Source organism: Panthera tigris, chromosome B2, assembly GCF_018350195.1.
Source record: "Panthera tigris isolate Pti1 chromosome B2, P.tigris_Pti1_mat1.1, whole genome shotgun sequence".
Taxonomy (NCBI): domain Eukaryota; kingdom Metazoa; phylum Chordata; class Mammalia; order Carnivora; family Felidae; genus Panthera; species Panthera tigris.
In genome coordinates this window covers 132492583-132511737 of record NC_056664.1, presented here as the reverse complement: position 1 = coordinate 132511737, position 19155 = coordinate 132492583, and the positions used below count along the sequence as shown (strand labels likewise).

Below are 19155 nucleotides of genomic sequence, written 5' to 3'. Positions count from 1 at the left end.
TAAAGTGACTGGTGCCATGGACATATTTATTGTCACTTTTTATAAAAAGACTATATGTTTTCAGCCATGACAAGAGACCAGCTGGCTAATTTAGAGTGCCGGCTGAACGTTTGAGGAAAAGTAATCATTTTATTTTTCACTGGCATATTTAGAAGGCACATGCTGAATATGAATGATTGGAAATACAAAAATTGTACAGATGTATGGGGGGGGTATCCAAATGTTTTAATAGGAAATGCACAGCAACCCTCTTCATGACTGTGTGGTGTTTTTGACTAATGCAAGGCAGAATACTTATTTTTTAAGCAACAGATAAAGATTGGTTGAAACTGATTATACGGTATTTTACATTTTTAAAGGACGGTTTTACCGTCAATAATTCATTGTGTCTTCCGAAAAATTTTATTAATTGGTACGGGTTCTAAATGTAATAGTTTATTTATTAGTAAACACGGTCCCTCTATTGATTATTCAGCAATCCAATGTGTGAAATTTCATTATTATAACCGTCACCCACCAGGGTTTAATTTCAGAATCCAATTTAAAACCTAGGAATCCTATGTCATGTCTCCAAGTACAAAATCACAATAGGATTTTAGTGCAAAATGAAAATATTACATTTTATTTAACTTTACTTTTTTTCACTCTGTTTTCAATTTCTATTTTTAACGTCATAAGTAAAAGATAGTACTGCAGTGACATATGCATATACTCTGTAAACAAACAAATACCCAGACATCGGAGAGCGCATGATCAAAAATATACAGCAGTAAAAAAGCAAGTCTACTGCTCTAGAAAATAGTAAGTCTGAAACACTGTCGTTTCTCTTTGCTGCCAAATCACCAAAACATATGTAATTTACCAAGTACTTTTTATGAGACAGGCATTATGCTAGACATAGTATAAAGAATTACTAATGGTAAAGTAGATGGCCTGGAGTTTAACAAACTCTACGCCATAAAACGAACTCAAATGAAATAATACAGTACAGGAACTAGCGTGTCACTTCTCCAGAGATCCTATTATGTGGCTGTCTGAAATATAGGAGAATCTTAAAGCCAGCAAAATCAGGCTGCTCTGTTGCCAAAATAGATGCCTTCAATCCCCATGCGTTTTAAAATAGCTTTCTCTTAGATTCTGGTGCATAATGTCTTCTAATGAGCTTGATTGTCTAGCTTCCCAGAATACTAGAGAAGTCAGAAGAGGTTAGAGGATATAAAAAATATAATAAGAGGAAGTAGTGACAGCTGAAAAGTAAAGGAAAATTTAAAAATAAACCCCAACTGTCATCTCACATCATATTAAAAAATTAACTAGAAATAGAGCATATCTGTATGTGAAAGCTAAAACTCTAAAAGCTTTAGATGAAAACATAAGACAAAAAGTTTTTGCACCATTGGTATAGGCAACTATTTTTTAGATGTGACACAAAAGCATGAACCATAAAAGAAAACTTTGATATGTTAGACTTAATCAAAATGTAAAACGTTGCTCTTTGAAAGACATCATTAAGAAAATGAAAAAGCAAACCCCAGGAGAGAAAATTCATCACACGTATATTTAAAACGGTATTAGTTATTAAAAAACTCTCATAGCTCAATAATAAGAAGGCAAAACCCAGCAAAAATGACAAAAGATTTGAGCAGACATTTTACAATAGAGGATACAGGGATGGCCAATAAGCACATGAAAAGCTGCTCAATATCATTTGTTATCAGGAGAGTACAAAGGAAAACTGCCATGATATATTAATGCACATCCACAGAATGGCCAGACTTTTTTTTACAAAAAGACTAATCATACCAAGTGTTGGGGAGGATGTGGAACGACCAGAACTCTCATCAGTGCTAGTGGGAATGTAAAATGGTACAGCTATTTAAACAAAAGTTAAACGTACAATTACCAGACAATCCAGCAATTCCACTCCTAGATGTTTGCCCCAAAGGAATAAATGACATGTCCGTTCCAACTCAGTTAGAAGTTCCATGAAGCAAGGAGTACAAGCAACATGGAACTGTTAGGACCTGACAGGAGTCATGAAGGAGTGTCAGGAAACTGGGCAACTCGCAAGGGAAACGGAAAGACTGATGAGAGAATGAATTACATATGGGGCAAGGGGGCAAATCCTGGGTACATGGCATGGGGTTTGATGGAAGAATGTTCTTCAAACATACGCCTTGACTTCCTGCTTCATCTTTAGGTATTATTCCTACCCCCCAAAGTCTAAAAATTCCCCGTAGCACTTCTCTGAGCCCTCTGACTCTACCAAGAAGAGGAAATTTATGCTGACTTCATGCTTTCATGGCACTACTGTCCTTCATCAAAGCAAAAAAAAAAAATGTCATAAATTGTAAGACACACCATTATTTTATTTTATTTTATTTTATTTTATTTTATTTTATTTTATTTTATGCAGCACTAAAAAAAAAATGTTACTAATTAAGGTATGGCATACTTCTCTCTTGTCACTTAGAATTCTTATTTTAACTTACCAAATGAGCTCTTCTAGGGTCATTTATACATAGTAGACCTGTGACTGGTGATCATGATTTTGACCTCTTCAATGTCTTTAGCACTGAAAACTTATTTCAAGACCACCACGGTTTAATTAACATAACATCCTAGTTTCATCTTTCCCCCCGATTGAATCTCACGTTGCAGGAAGTTAGATGGCTTCTGTTCAGAGTCTGCTGGAAGTCCAAGGGAAGTCCAATGCTTTAACGCTAAGTCCTACACAACAAATGAATCAGCAGTGCCAGCCTCTTGTTGCTTTGACATTTCTTCCATCTTGTCACAGATTGCATTTTTCAAGTACAGCTGCAACAGTATCTCCCAGCCCATATGTTCTTCTAGGATTTTGCTCCCCCATCAAAAGGTAAAGTTAACACCCCTCCCCTTGAATCTGGGCAGTCTTCTGACTTGCTTGTAGCCAACAGAATGCCTCAGAAGTGATGCCACGCAACTTCTGAAGCGAGGTTGTGAGGGTGACTCCGATCCCATCTTGCTCACTGGACGATCTCTGAAAGCCTCCAGCTGCCATGTAAACAATCCAACCGCCTCAGGGCCATCAAAACATTTCAAAGGCCGAAGCAGCCCACATAGAGAGACACAGGGAGAGGTTCTGAGACCACATGAAGGAAGATGCCTGACCAGCCTCCAGGTGTTTCCGCCCCCTGCTAGCCCAGCTCTAGTTTCCTTCTGACTGCAACTGCCTGCCAGACCTTGAGCCAGAACACCCAGGCAAACCCTTTCAGAGTTCCTGTCCCACTGAGACTGTGAGAGATAATAAAGTGATCAGCGTTGTTTTAAGCCACTTGGTTAGGGGAATGCTTTGCTATACAGCAAGAGATGACTAGAATACATCTATTCCTAGGAATCTGGCAATTTCTCCTGCCCTTAGTTGAATTGCTTGATTTGTGCTCTGCATTCCTTTTTCAGGTAGCTCAGTAACAAAACGTAAGTAGCTGCGTCTACTGGTGGGTATAGTTTACGTAAAGTCACTTGAACTACTGCCTTACAAAAAAGTATGGACTTGTGGTCATATTGATTTTATTAACATAAATATTTGCGTCACTAACATATATGCCTCCTGACACTATATCCATGCTTCCAGGTGTATGGTTGTTAAATATATATATACACACAATATACATATTTGCAAAATGATAGGGTGCTTTTTTTAGAAGAGACTTTAAATGGCATATACAAATCAGTATCTGTAGTATCCACAATGAACACAACCCAGCTGAAGTGAAGGCAATTTGAATCCCCCTGACCAAGTTCAAGATTATGCAATCACAACCAGATCATGACAACTACTTGGTCATAGGTGAAAAAAATGTCACTCGTTTTAAGATACATCTGAATTTTAAGATGTTGAAATGTGAAATTTTGGAATGAAAATAAATGAAGCATGGCATTCTCTGTTCCTCTTCCATGGCAGGTGACATATATAATCATTTTGTTTTGTATTCGAAGTATTTTTGTATACCAGTGTTATGGATCCGTCCATTTACCTCCATATCTCTAACAGCTCCAAACTTCATGTCATATATACTGCTTTGCTATAGCGAATCAAATAATCATCCAGAAAGATTCTATTTTAATATCACAGTTTGGGACTTTAAGTCCTCAGATCTGGTTCTGAGCCTTGCTGGACAATTTTTGCTTATTTCTTTCTGGCTGTGAGTTTCAGTTCCCACCATGACTCTTACAAATATTTCCCTGTTCTTAATTTCCCAAGCTCATTCCCCACCAACTTGAGAAATGAGAAGTAACATGGCACGGGAGAAAGAACCAAGATTTAGTGGCAAACAGTGTTGAGTTTGCAGACTGTGTGGCCTTTGGTAAGCAGCTTAACTTCTCAAACCTCCAGATGGTTTATTATTATTATTATTATTATTATTATTATTATATGGGAGTAATATTGTCTTCTTGGAAGGGCTATAGCTAGGGAAAAGTTTTATGTAAGTACCTAATATCAGAGTACCAAACCATAATACCCTTAGTTCTGTCTTTGCTCCATTGTATCACCATCTCCCCCGATTGCCTTTTATTTTGTAGAGAAGAGAAACATCATTTTGTAAATTGCCCTCCACTTCATTAAGAAAAATTACCTATATCTTTACCCCACCTGTCTTCATGGCTCTTATCTCATTGAGAATATCCCTATTCCCTCAGAGAATGTGGACATAAAACATGGTAGTATCTCAGTTTCTTCACAGATAGATAAGGGATAATAAAAGTGGCCACTCACAGGGTTGTTTATTAGGATTTAATCAATCAATGCATCTTAAAACCTTAGGTCATTTCCTGGCACATAGTAAGTGCTATAACAATTAGTCTTGGCATCTTGATTTTCTCATACCTTGCCTCTGGCAGTGAGCATCCAAATGACTTGAGGTGGAGAATCAGAAGGGAGATGATGAGCTAAGCTCGAGTACATGTATTAGAAAGAACTAGAAATGGTTATCAAAGAGGCTAAAATGACTTCTCTGTCACAAAGTTATTGCCAGATCTTTCCTTCAGTCAGTTAGCCCGATCATTGTTGTTCTTCCCTAGTCTCTGTCTTGTAAAACCAAATGAAAATTGTGTTTGTAATGAACATTCAATAGATATTTGTTGTTGAACTGAATATAACTCTTGTTTTCAAGTAAGAGTCAATGAAAAATGTAATTTACATACATAACTTTACTTTAATCAACTTTGACAGGTACATTTTTTAAACTTATAGAACCTACTTCATGCACAGCAGGACTTGGCCCATTTTGGCCAGGACTATGTGCATCCATTGGCCTAGAGACACCCAACATCACTTGGTGTTAATTCTAGGGCAAACCATCAACTGTACCTGCTCTAGTGACTATATATTGCTAAAGTTTTTAAGGTACCACCTTCACCTCAAAGGATACAAAATGCAAAGGTTAGATTTTATTTTATTCCAAATAATGATGAACTTTATAAAAGTTTTTTAAAAAAGATCTTTCATTATTGAATTTTGCAATTCATTAGCACTGTTTATTCATTTCTCCTATAACTTTAGACTTGACTAACATGGGTTTAAACCCATTGTTACTACCTTGTAGAAGTTATTTCGCCTAACTTTATAATTGCTTTCTTCATATATAAAATATTATTGAGGAGGTAGTTCTGAAGATTACATGAGATAAGGCTGAAGTCAGGTAAAAGGGCACCTTGAGTATAAGAGGTGATTTAACAAAGCCGAATTTCATGGCCAACCTTTCCCATTCCCCTGACCTTTTTTCTCCCCTTAAAGTAGATGGGCAGGACTGTAGGGAGAATTTTAGAATGCTGTCAACAGTGCATTTTACCTTCTTCTTTCTGAGCTTTAGAGCATTAAAAGTAAAAAAAAAAAAAAATTCCTGACATTTCTTGGATCTGATTTGAACCCCTTATCTATTTAATCTTTAACAATCCATATATGTGTATAAATACTTCTCTCTTTCTTTTTTGCACAGAATTTTCCTCAGGTTACTCACCATTAAAAGATATGTTTTGGATGATCTTCTCTGATAATCTAGGAAGGAATATAGAAACCATACCCAAGCCTATATAAACTTGATTAACAAAGCCTTTGAGATTATTATAAAGTACTCTCTAAATTTATATCCTAAGCTCCTGAGGTATCTAAGGCATAATCTACATTTATTTTAAATAAAAACCCTTCTGGGTCTATGTAAGAAAATGAGTACATTTATTAACAAAACACAATCCAAGGCCTCCAAGATGACAGTGGAGGGATAATACCCACACTGTGAAGACCAAAGGCAGTGTAGACAATAGTCCCAAGTGTTATCTCCAAAATTCACCAGTGCCTTGACCATCTCTTTTTCTTTCTTTTTTTTTTGATATATGAAATTTATTGTCAAATTGGTTTCCATACAACACCCAGTGCTCATCCCAAAAGGTGCCCTCCTCAATACCCACCTGACCATCTCTTTTTCATCACTCTTGCCATCTTTCTGCTGACTCCCAGGGAGTGAAACTTTGCATCTCACTTAAAATGCTAGCCCAGGTGAGGCCAGTAGTACAGTAGTAACTTCCTTCATGCCCTATGGCTCAGTTCAGACTTTTTTCTGGACCTCATTAGCTATAGAATAACAAAAGCCTATACACTAAACACACACGTGCACGCACACACACACACACACACACACACACACACACCAGGATAAATGTATGAAATATCTATCTCCTGATGTTGGATGTACCACCTAGGGACAAAGTTAAGGCTCCCCAATTTCCTGAGTTCTGTATCCAAGAAGGCTGAGAGAATACAAACTCCATCTCCTTCACATAAGGCCCGTTTTCTCTGCTCATCAATTCAGCTGTGTCTACCTCTTCTTCACTATTGACACTAGAACCTTTACCTACTGTGTGCTCAGAATAAATTCTGAACACAGTCTATGAGCTCTATCTTCTGGGTCACATTTTTTCCTGTTCTCATTTACTCTGCGGCTCAAGGAATTAACTAACTCCATGGTTAATATACTTAAGAGTCATTAATATATACTTATCATATTCATACAGAAGGATATTCAGCTTTAAAAAATTCAGCTACCGTGACATCCTTCTGTATGCAACAAGAGTAAAAAAATTGTCTCTAAACAGAGAAAATGTGATTTAAATAAAATGCCTGGAATCCACAGTTAGGCATACCAATAAACAAATTGCCAATGGCACCAAAAAGGCACTGACTTTAAGCACTGGTCTTGTCACTATGCAGCTGACAGGTGTGGAATAAGTCATGCAACCTCACTAGACATTAATTTCTTCATATGTAATGTAACAGGTTCGCTACATGACCTCTCTGGACTTCACTCTAAAATTTGATTCTGCCACATATCTCATTGCTAAATATGTTTTGCTATTTATCCTGTAAAATAAGAGATGGTATTTTTAGAGATAGCAATTGGCTGCTGAGCCAGTAGGTCACATTTATCAATCTCATGCTATATGCTTCACATAGAGTTCAACACTAGTGGGGATTAGCATGTACCTTAGTTTGGGTTCCCCAGAGGAAGACTCCAAGCGAAGATCTGTGTTCAAGTCATCTGTTAAGGAAGTGCTCCCAGCAGAAATGGGGAAGTGAGTAGGACATGTTGGATAAGGAATGGAAGAAGCCCAGCAAAGGAAAAGATCCCAAACCATGCTATGAAGAAAAAATATGCCTCAGGGTTTGTCCAACTCCGGGCAAGGAAACTGGGCTTCATGCTCACGTACTTGGAGGTGGCCTGCCCTGGGGAGGATATAAATCCAAGGCACTTCTGGCCCTCTGAGCAAATAGCAAAGCAGCTCCAGTAGCCTGAGAACAGTCTTCTGAGGAGTGTCATAGATACAGGCCATTGGATGCAAATGGAGCATGTGCAATGGTGGGGTGGGGGAGGGATGGGGAGGAGGATGGAAATGGAATCCCAAGGCTCTTAGCAGAGCACTGACTATGTCCACTGCAGAGTCTATCAGTTAGGATGCTTTCAGTTACATGCAAGAGAAAACCCAATTCCAACTGTACTAATCAATAAAAGGAATTTACCCACTTCATTCAGAGGTAGGGTAGCTTTCATATATGGGATATTCTGGGCCCCAGCACCCCTTTCCTGCAGTTTCTCAAGGTCTTGTATCCTCTGGAAGTTGATTTGTTCAGGGACAGTCCATATTAATATTTTTACTTCATATTTTCCCTTTCCCAACCATAAATCAAAAGTCCAGACCTTTCCTCTAATTGGAACATATTAGGTCAAATGTCCTCTTCTGAATCAATGTCTGTAGCAAGGTATGTGTGTTCCCATGACTGACTAAAGCCAGAATGAGGCCAATCAAGGCTCTTACTCAAAAAGAGAGGAGTAAAATGACTTGCGGAACGAGCAAGAAGATCCACTGCGATTTCTGCTAAACTGGCATCCATGCATCTTCCTCCCCACATCTAGGTTGCCCAAATCTCCACCCCTAAATGGAAGCACTTGTTCTCAACCAAGCTGTATCTGGGGCCACTTGACAGCCTGTTTCTCCCCTAGAGACTCTGATTCAATTAATCTAGGTGCGACTTGGCCACAGGAAGTTCCTAGTGGTTCTGAGCAGCAACCAAAGTTAAGAACCACCAGTCTAAAGGAAGACAGTGAAGTCTCTTCCAGTTACTCCCATCTCCAGGGCAGGATTTCTAGGTGAAGTCCTTTTTTTAAAAAAAAAAATTTTAATAAAATACTGATATAACTTCTAACGGTCAGTAACAAGTCAACAAACCTAAATTACACATCCCCTGCACTCCCCAGCATACATATGATGGAGAGAAGGTGGTAAGCTACAATAGAGATTTCATTTGTAAAAAGAATAGGAAGCAGCATGGAGTGGTTATCGGTTCATATCCTCCTGGACAGGAACACTGAGCAATCCTTGCCTTGTATGAGGAGTGAATGATTTAGTTGCTTATCTTGTAGAACCTACTCCTATTCTCTGGGACTATCTTACCTATCCTTTGTCTTTTGGGTTATGACAAAGATGGACAGTGGGGACAATTCTCTTTTGGGGCCTGTATCACCTTGGGAGCCTATCTCTGATATTAGAAGAGCCTAGAGATTGCCCCAGGTTTGAATAAGAGCCCAACCTTTGGCTTGGGGCTTATTTGGAAATTCTGGTTACTGGGAGAGGGTTAAGGATTAGGTTTCCCTCAGATATCAGCTTTGTCTCCAGTGACGGCTTCTCCATCCTGCATCCTACCCTAGGGCAGAGAATTTGATTTTTAAAAATCTGATCAGTGTTTTTTTTTTAATTCTTTTTTTTTTTTAATGTTTATTTACTTTTGAGAGAGAGAGGAGAGAGAGTGTGAGTGGGGGAAGGGCAGAGAGGGAGACACAGAATCTGAAGCAGGCTCCAGGCTCTGAGCTGTCAGCACAGAGCCCGATGCAGAGCTCGAACTCATGAATCTTGAGTTCATGACCTGAGCCGAAGTTGGATCCTTAACCAACTGAGCCACCCAGGTGCCCCCAATCTCCTCAGTCTTAATCAGGCTTTTACCAGTCTAGGAAGGAAAACCACTTACAGAGAGGGTTTCTTTCCAAAAAAAGCTATATTTCTTAAATTTTGTTTTTTCAGATTGGTTAGTTTTAGGCCAATCTTGTCTCTCTCCTGAGGGACTTTAATGAAAGTTGAACATTTCCTACTAAATCACTGAATATTGCAATTTTGGTTAGCACTTGAACTCTGCTGTAAGCTACAACAGGCAATCATTTAACCAGCTATTTTGAGACTCTATAATAAGATTTACCAACTTCAGCCGTAGAAAAATGAGATTTTTCCTCATCGCTCTGCTTTCCTAGATGCAGTTCGTTCACTGTTTTAAGACCCATCATGTATATGGCACCACTCCTAGCACTAAATTTTGTATCTGGTAGGATGCTTTTGGTTACAGATAATAGAATATCACTACAGTCTGGCTTAAATCATGATGGGAATAGATTGGCTCAGGTCACTGAGAGTGAAGAGGTGGGGCTTCGGGGGCACTTCAGCTAGACGTCTCGCTCAGTCTTGTAGTTCTTCTTGTCCCTTCATCCTTATGGATCAGCCTCATGCTCAGGCTGGCTTCCCTTGTGGCCATAAGGTGGCTGCAGCTAAAACTCAATATGCACACTCCTGTCTCCAGGTCACGTGTGGTGGGATTAGGACAGTGGGTGGTTTTTTCCCTTTATCGTTACACAAAATTCAGAGTTTCGCTCCAAGTGGATAGAATTAGATCACATAATCACCTCTGGTTAATAACTGTGTTTTGAAGGTGGGTCTGTCTTGACAGACCCCGGCCAATGGTTTCTCACCCAGTAGCTGGGGTAGAATAACCCCAACGGATGCTGCCCGGCTGCTTGTCAATGCCTGAAGAGGTGGCCAGAAAAGAATAGATTCCATAAAGAGAAAAATAATAATTGGCATTGATTCATATTTTAGATGTAGATTGAAATTACATATGATGTAAATGAAGCCCTTCTATTTTCAAGGGATTCCAAATGAAAATGAAAAATGTATGAAAGTGATAATCTCCCCCCAACCCCGCCCCGCCCCTTTCAGGTCTTAGTGAGTATTTTTGTTTGTCTAAGCACGTAACAGTGTTAAAATGGGTGAATCTGAGTTTTTGAACTTTTCTGGTCTCCAGTAGGTAAACAAATAACACTTTAAACTTTACGGATGTTGCTATTTAACAGTATTTCTATACTTTTAAAAATAGCCGACAATCCGAGTAGTGAGTTCACACAACTGCTAAATCCCTAAGACCTTAGCAAGCACATCATTCTTGTATGATTGCATTACTGTATTAGTGCTCATGCTGTCATCACAACACGTGGCAAAATCCTGGGAACCAAAAGGTTAACTCTGGGGAATGAAAGTGCGTTTGACAGCTCCGTATTCATGAGAGCGATCTTGGGTTACCATTTTCAACACTTCCCCTCTCTCTGCTTCTTTTTATTCCTAAATGATACAGCCTCAGCATGATAATCTACATAAAGCACCCCCCCATAATCATATTAAGATTAAGGAAAATAGGTACGAAACGTTTTATTTATGGTTAGCGACGGTGAGCAAAGAGGAAATAGGCAGGAGAATTTTTGTGACAGCTTACATGCCAACAAATAATCACACGGTTTAAAGTGTACTCCCAAAGCAGATTATACATTTTACGCATTTAATTATAATCATACTTTCCTCTTATCTGATATGAATATCTCCAATTTAAATATCAGCTTAATTGATGCCTATCACTTAATAATCATACTATGATCCAGGCCAATTATAACAATTCTTTCCTGTGAAACTACAGTTAGAAGAATGTCGAGTAGGAAAATGTTTAAATCCTGACATAAAAATGGCTGTGATAAAACCAGGGGCTTTGAATTTCATGGTCCTTTAATACTGCCTTTGAAGTAATGAAAAACCCATTTTCCACCACTTGCTTCAAGGACTTCACTAATAACATCTTCCACAAAAGGCCGATCTTTTTTAAAGAAGGATATTGTGACGTTATTTTAAAGCATTTAAAATTATATAACAAACTTTTAGTGGAATTTCTTAGTCTACCTTTTTCATTCTCCCTAATGAAATACTTGTTAAACAGGTTACTTCATCTTAACCTTATGGAAATGCTGATGACAGAGCATCCATTATTCAATTCAGCTCCAGAAATAAAGGATAACAAGTAGGGAGGAAGAATGTTATAAATAATCTAAAGAACTAGGAAAAAGGCTTTTCTTTTGGTCTAAACCTCAGGTTCACCTTAGGTGGCAGATTAATGGTGAGTTGATAGCCTGGTCGTCATCGCTGGTGGACATGTGACCTTCACACCGACCTCCCCTGTAGTGTGGCTGGCTGTGAACTTAGAAAGAGACCCGGTGGCGGAGAAATCACCAGGGCTTAAATGGGTCAACAGAATTGGCAGCAATCTTTGCAGACGTCTCTGTGTTAAGCTCTGTGCGTCCTGAATAAAGTCAGCCACATCAAGAAGTGGGATTTCGGAGACTCCTGGAACAGGGCTGTCTAATTAAAAAATGGTTCAAGATGAAGTTTCCCAGGAGCACGGAAATCCAAGGAGAAAATGAGCTGCTTCTTTTAACTTCAGATGAGATCTTTGGCTAGGAAACTGCAAAGGGTAATTATGCAAAATACACATGAGGACGCCATAGACTGTCTGGGCTGAGGGAAAAGTGACTTGTGACAGGCTTTGGGTTTGGGCGGCTCATTTTCCTGGGAGGATCAGGTGCTGGAATGGGGTGTGATTCTAGCAAGTAAGTAACCAGTGGGGAATCAGGGGGCACCTACCCAGTCAGTGCTATGAATGAATGAATGAATGAATGAACTAAGTAAAATTCCATCTCTAACAAAAGACTTTCCTGTAGTAATGGCGGAGGGCAGAGCTATCTTCCCCTTTATCACACACGCTTCTCTCCCGGTTCCCTTCCTTTTCATGGGAAGAAGAATAAAATCCAGTTGTGAACCACACAGTCAGGACCTCAGAATAGTGCCTGGAAGATTCTTAGGCTAGCTAACCTCCTTATTGTTAGAAGCTGATTTTATCCATGTACAGATGCTGATGGTATTTTTTTTTTAACATTTTCATTTATTTTTGAGAGACAGACAGAGCACGAGCGGGGGAGGGGCAGAGAGCGAGGGAGACACAGAATCCAAAGCAGGCTCCAGGCTCCGAGCTGTCAGCACAGAGCCCGACGTGGGGCTCGAACCCACAAACTGTGAGATCATGACCTGAGCTGAAGTTGGACACTCAACTGACTGAGCCACCCAGGCGCCCCTGATGGTATTTCTTAGAATGTCCAAATGGGACGCCTGGGTGGCTCAGTTAAGCGTCTGACTCTTGATTTTGGCTCAGGTCATGATCTCACAATCTGTGGGACTGAGCCCCAGGTTGGGCTCTGTACTGACAGTGTGGAGCCTGCCTCGGATTCTCTCTCTCCCTCTCTCCCCCCGCCCCTCCCCTACTCACATATGCACTTGTGCTCACACGCTCTCTCTCTTAAAATAAATAAACTTAAAAAAAAATCCAAATGGACGAACCAGCATAATATTTGTATCAATATAAGTGTTAAGAACTGTTTCCTAAATATTTCATGGCATTATTATTTCCTTGGAATCATTACATTCCACAAGACTGCCTTGGTCAGACCTAGTTTTATAATAAAATATAGATTCTTATGTTCTAGACCAAACTAGATGAAACTTCAACTTGAACCATTTTTTAAATTAGCTGGCATGTAGCACTTCATGCCACAACAAATGACATAAAATGAGTCTTTGGAAAATGCCTCACATCTCTTCAAGGCAGGAATGTCTTTGAAAAGTCATTCTCTTCTGCTGAAATTAGACTTGATTTCGTATTATTGTCTTCATTTTGCGACATTTGTAAAAGACGAACTACCTACAAACTATTTTAGACTCTTCCTGTTGGGAATGAGGGAGTGGTTACATCTGAGTTAGCAGGTGGGCACATATAAAAGACAAGATGGCCAGTTCATCTCATGGAACACAAAATCATAAAATTTTAGGGCTGAAATGGGCCTCAGAGAACATCTAACCCAAGTACCTCATTTAAAACATGAGAACAAAGAAGCCACCTAGGCCATATGCTTGTGAATTAGAAATGTGGTCATTAATAGAGTACAGTAAGAGACACTATTTATATAGCTATATAATATGTAAAGCTTATATATAGCTAAAATAGTGGATACTATTTCAGTACCTATGATGTAGAAGAGGCATTGAGCTGGCCATCTTGGCTGGTGACTTCCTGCTAAATTACACTAAGAATTGGAACCACGATGTTTTCCAGGTGTTAGCCACTCTTTTCACAAACATATGAAGGATCTAATCTTAGCTGTAATCACCCCATTTGATTTAAAGGGGGGAGGAATTCCGAAAATATTTTTTAAGTCAGAGAGTTTCTTTGAAGTTATATTCAAGACACAATTTTTTTTTTTCAAGGCACATTTAATTTACTATCAGGAAGGCAATACAAAAGGCCCAGGCGCAAATGAAGGAAACACATTCCCCCATTAACACCAAGCACGATGCCCTTTCAGTGTGTGCCTGTTGAATGCCATGGGGACTTAATTTCAGTACCGAAAAAAATGCAGTGATTCTCAGCACAGCCAACATCCTTATAGAACCTAGTAGTGAAATGAATGTTTATGACACCTCAGTTTCAACCTGAAGTCTCATAGAACACCTTTCTGTCTGCAGTCTTTAATAAGATTATCTACAGCACTAACAACCATTCAAAGAACAAACCATTGATTAAAACCACACTGACTTTAGGCTCAATCAAGTAATATAGAGCTCCAAACTAAATGGCTAAATATATGAACTGCTTATACAGACATCTATTATTTGATTCTCTCATAACTATTAAGTTGGTTCTTAGCAAATAAACTCTTTAAAGGCAAAATTCACCGCACTTGGGTTTTGATCCAATAGTTTAACAATCATCATGAAATCCACAGTCTTATGGGCAAAACGGATCTACAGTGTCTCTAGGTCACTATGCTCAAGGTTAAGAGCGAGGCATATTCCATTTTTCACATTTTATGGAGTTTTATATGTTCAATTCATGATTTTTAATCTACGTTTACATTCCTCCCAACTGTCTGAAGACACAGTGTGCCACAGACTTAAGGCTTCTGTTTGTCCGTCTATTTTCTTCAAACAGAAACATTTCTCAAGTGTCCACACGTTCTAGAAGGGGAATTTTTTGGAGGCAGCCACTTCTTAGGAATAGTCCGACACCGTCAGGCCTCTGAAGCAAACGCTGAAACACAAGGTTCATCTGATAAGTTTTACGTGAACCGTTATAGGCTGGATAGTATAATAATGCGATTTTTTTTTGGCTAAAAAATTCTGAGTTGGGGTGTGGAAACGAGTATTTGGCTGTCCTGACACTGCTTCCTCCCTGTGGGACTGTCATGGAGGTCTTGACTGGGGAGTACGATTTGTTTACCTACTAGGAGTAAACTTCCAGGCACTCAGTTCATTTTGGGCTTGCTCTGGTTCACCTTTAGTCTGTTCTGGTTCACCTTTCATTTTTAGGAAAAACAAGCTGATCACTGGGTCCACCCTTGTTGATCTCAGTTGGGCAGCACTCTGCTGCTGGACTCGCCCGAATTAATAGATTTGAGCGCTACATGCTACTTCCTGCTCCTTGCTTGTCAGTCGTATTACAAGGATGTCTTCCCTGTGAGCAGACTCTTGTGTCTTTAGTTTTTCTTCAGAGTCCCTTAACCCAGTTACCTTACTGGAACTGAGGTCTGTGTGCCCGCCCTCCAGAGCTTGGACATATGCTTCCGATTGTCTCCATTGGAGAATTAACTCATCTCAGGCCGTAACTTTGAAGTGTGTTTCACTCAAACCTTTTTGGGAAGAGATTCCTCGTTGGTCATCTTGAATCCTCTCTAGACAGAGTCCCCACGGGTACCACCGGTCACACAGGCCAAGGCGGCCCTTCCCACTCACCCAGGCCACCAGCCCATGCTACCGCTACCCCTACAATGCCCCTCACGCCACAGCCCCGGTGCTCCCCTTTATTTGCTAAGATGTAATTGCTGAGAAGGAAGATTATTTATAGTCTTAAGGCTAATCATTGTTATCCTCAAATTTTTCCTGTAGTGGAACTCAAAAATATACTTAGCTATTCTGCTTTTGTCTAACAATATGGAGAATACAAGTAGTAGAGGAAGCCTGAGTTCACCTAAATAATATTTGAGGTTCTCTAAGTAAAAATGCTCTGTGGGATACAACTGGCTAAGTTTTCACGACTGGGCTCAGAGGTGGTGGTTGGGGAGGTAACAGCTATTTTAATCAAGAGACATGATGCCTAGCTTAACACAGTTTACTTCCTTCATCTCATTATTACACTTTGCTTCCTTGCAAACTCTTTTGAACACATAGTTTTTGAATGGTGATAACTGATTAAAGCAATTTGGCAATAAATGCTATAATTCGGTGTAATAAGGACATACATGTCTAGACAAAATAATATCATAAAATGTGTAGAAAAAAATCATGGCCTTGAATGGGGTTCTGCATAACCAATGCAGCATTTCACACTATCAAACCCTGAATTTTCCACACTGGCAAATGGGAAGTGACATTCATTAAAGAAGTGAATAAAGATTGTCTGGCTAAGTCCTGAAACAACAAGGAAAATTTAGAGGCAATGTCTCGACATGATATGCTGAAAGCTGGCTCTATATTTGCAGGTGATTTAAAGCTCTTTCTTTCATAAAGTTCTAACAAAAGTGCCATGTTTTCTTTTTTCTAGCATGTTCCACAGAGAATATTCCAGTATATAGATTACCAAGGGGAAAAAAATACACACCTGGACTAAATAACAAGACTAATCAAAGGTCAATATACAACCCCAAGCCTCAAATCCTTATTGACCATGTGGACTTGGATATAAACCTTCAACTGCAAATCATAGCAGCTGCTAAGGGAGGAAAAAGCCGGTAAGAATGGAAAAGAAACATACGGGCATACATTTCTGGGAGGCTCTTTCTGGTTTTTAATGCCGGCTGTAGAAAGATCACATGAAGCTACCTGAGTCCGTATGGCGTCTAATTTGTTGTCCTTTCTCTTACAGCTCTGATGAGTCCTTGGGGAATTAGGTCAAATAACCAATGCCCAAGTGTCTAGAAGATGCTTGGGTAGGACTGCAGTGGTCCAGTCATGCTAGGAAGAGCCCCCTCCCTGGTGAGAAACAGGGGGTCCATGCTGTTCCATCAGAACTTTGATTCTTGAACTACACGGCAAAGAATTCTCAATAATCAAGGTCATCAGACAGCAGGGGATATGAACTGTCAGACCATTTGAGGAATCCATTCCAATTGATCTGATACCGAAGAGTAAATTTTCCTTCAGAATCAGTTTTCAGTATCTGGGAGTCAGAAAGCAAAGCACTGGGTTTACCCTCTGTAGCATAAGCAGTAAGGGGTGTTATTTGTTCAGATCAGCAGACATTCCTATCCATGCAATCTTTCATTCTCCTAACCATTTCTAAAATGGGTATCTACTGTGCCATGAAAAGCATATAGATTAGAAACTGCTTCTTTACATCTTGCAACAGAGAATGATGCAGACTTAGTGTCTTTTTATATCTCTACAGAAACATCAGATAGGTTGAAGCCAAGATGTATTTTTCAAGGGCCACGCTGGGCTCTCTGCACACAGGACAATCCTTTAACACGGCCTCCAGTAAAGCCCCCTGGGTTTCCCCATGAGAAAGATGAACAGGTATGAAGAAAAATCTTAGCAGATTTTTCATGCCATTTGTGAAATTTAAATTTATAAATAAAAATGGACAGTAAATCAAGGAACATCAACAGAAATAAGACGCATCCATCAAGTACCTTACCTTACAAGCGTCTAGGGAAAGAGTCAGGGAACACAAACCATGAAAAGCCTGGTAACCATTGATTCAAGGCTTATGTGTTTTTTAGACCCAATTATATATTGAGAAATACAAATATATAAAATAATATATAATAAAATATAAAAATATACAATCTATAAATAAAAATATCTTCCCCTCTAAATAAATATATAGAGTTCCAGGAAGTAGTCCCAGGAACTCAATCTGCCTTCAGAGCGAGTAGACGTAGGCACCAAATTATATGTATAATTTTCACCTGTGTATCTATGGCATCTATATTCCTCGCGGTTATTGCCGGCTACTCCATTCTTCCCTCCTTCCCTTCTCTCCTGCCACCCTTTCTTTCCTTTCTCTCACAGGAGACTCTCCTCATCACCAGAAGAGATGTGTTAGGGAAAACAAAATGGCGAAGAACCAACAGTGCATGTGACAAAACAGGAATGCTTGGTTGCCACCAAATTGCTCTAGGTTAACCCCATCCTCTTTCCACAGGAAACAACTTTTCGGAGTTTGCAAAGGAACAAAATGAAGGGTGTCTAGTCCCAGCCTCTCATTTGGGGGACATAGAGAACAAGGGGGTGAAACTGGCTTGCTGAAGTCCCACTGTGCAACTGATGACGAAATCTCCCTGAGAGACAGACTTGATTAAAGGTCTCCAAGAACATTTACTCAATGACAGAAAGTCTAAGAAAAGATGCCACATGCAATAGTCACGGTCATCATCACATCACCTTTGCCTGGAATGAAAAGAAGCAACGGACAAAATACAGATGTTTTCCTGACGTTTTACGTGGAAAGGCCAAAGAGACTAGCTTTCTATCACGCGTTAAAACAACAGCAACAATGACCACAAAACAAGAGAGAGTGTAACACTTTTCAGTCTGTGAAAGAGGAGTGTGAAATTGTGGTGGGAGGTTTTTCCCTTTCCCCCAAGGACAGACAGCTTGGATTAAGAACTCAGAAAGATTTCTCTTGAAAGATTTTAAGGCCTGAAACACACAAGTGCCAAGGGATGCTGTGAAATTTCTTTTGCTAGCAGCCTTTAAGATTGTATCTTTCAGGGTTGGTTTACATGTAATGTGGCTGTGACCCTGCATTACCCTTCAAAGCCTCTAAGAAGCTACGATTGCATCATTTAGGGTCTGACTTTAAAGCCTGTGCACCTGTGATTACAGTGTATTAAATTCAAAACTTGGAAAGAATTAAGCATTATCCAAGTGTTGAATTTAATGACACCAATTTGCATTTACAAAGCAGCCTCATGATTATTTTGCTTTATATTCAACCTGTCCAGGTGGTAGAAAGGTTCTGCTTCCCTCTTACCCCCCTCCCCCCTCCCCCCAATTTGGAAGGGAGGAAAAAAGAGATCCAGGCAGGACAGTGACTCGGTAAAGTCACCTCTGAGTCCCAAGGAGGGGTGGCCTCCAAAGAGTCCCAGTGTGCATACTTTCCACAGTGTATCTGCCTTTGGTTCTTGAGGAATCAGGACTCTAGTCACACCCCTTTATTATAAAAATAAATTATATAGGAAAATGGTTCCTCTTTTATATTTTCTATAAAGCTTATTTTTATTTCTTTAATTTTTATCTCTTTTGAAATTATAATTTTTAATAGTGTTTTTTTTTTTTCTGAGGACCACCCAAATCAGAATCTTTTATGCTTGTTGGAAAAAAAAAAATAGATTTCCCGGCTCTGCTGATTATGTACCCGATTTGAATCATAGG

General features: G+C 39.5%; 1 pseudogene; it reads right to left on the bottom strand.

The window, feature by feature from the left end:
• Positions 1-14739: 14739 nt before the first annotated feature.
• Positions 14740-15440, bottom strand: LOC102959220 (annotated as a pseudogene).
• Between the last annotated feature and the right edge of the window lie 3715 nt (positions 15441-19155).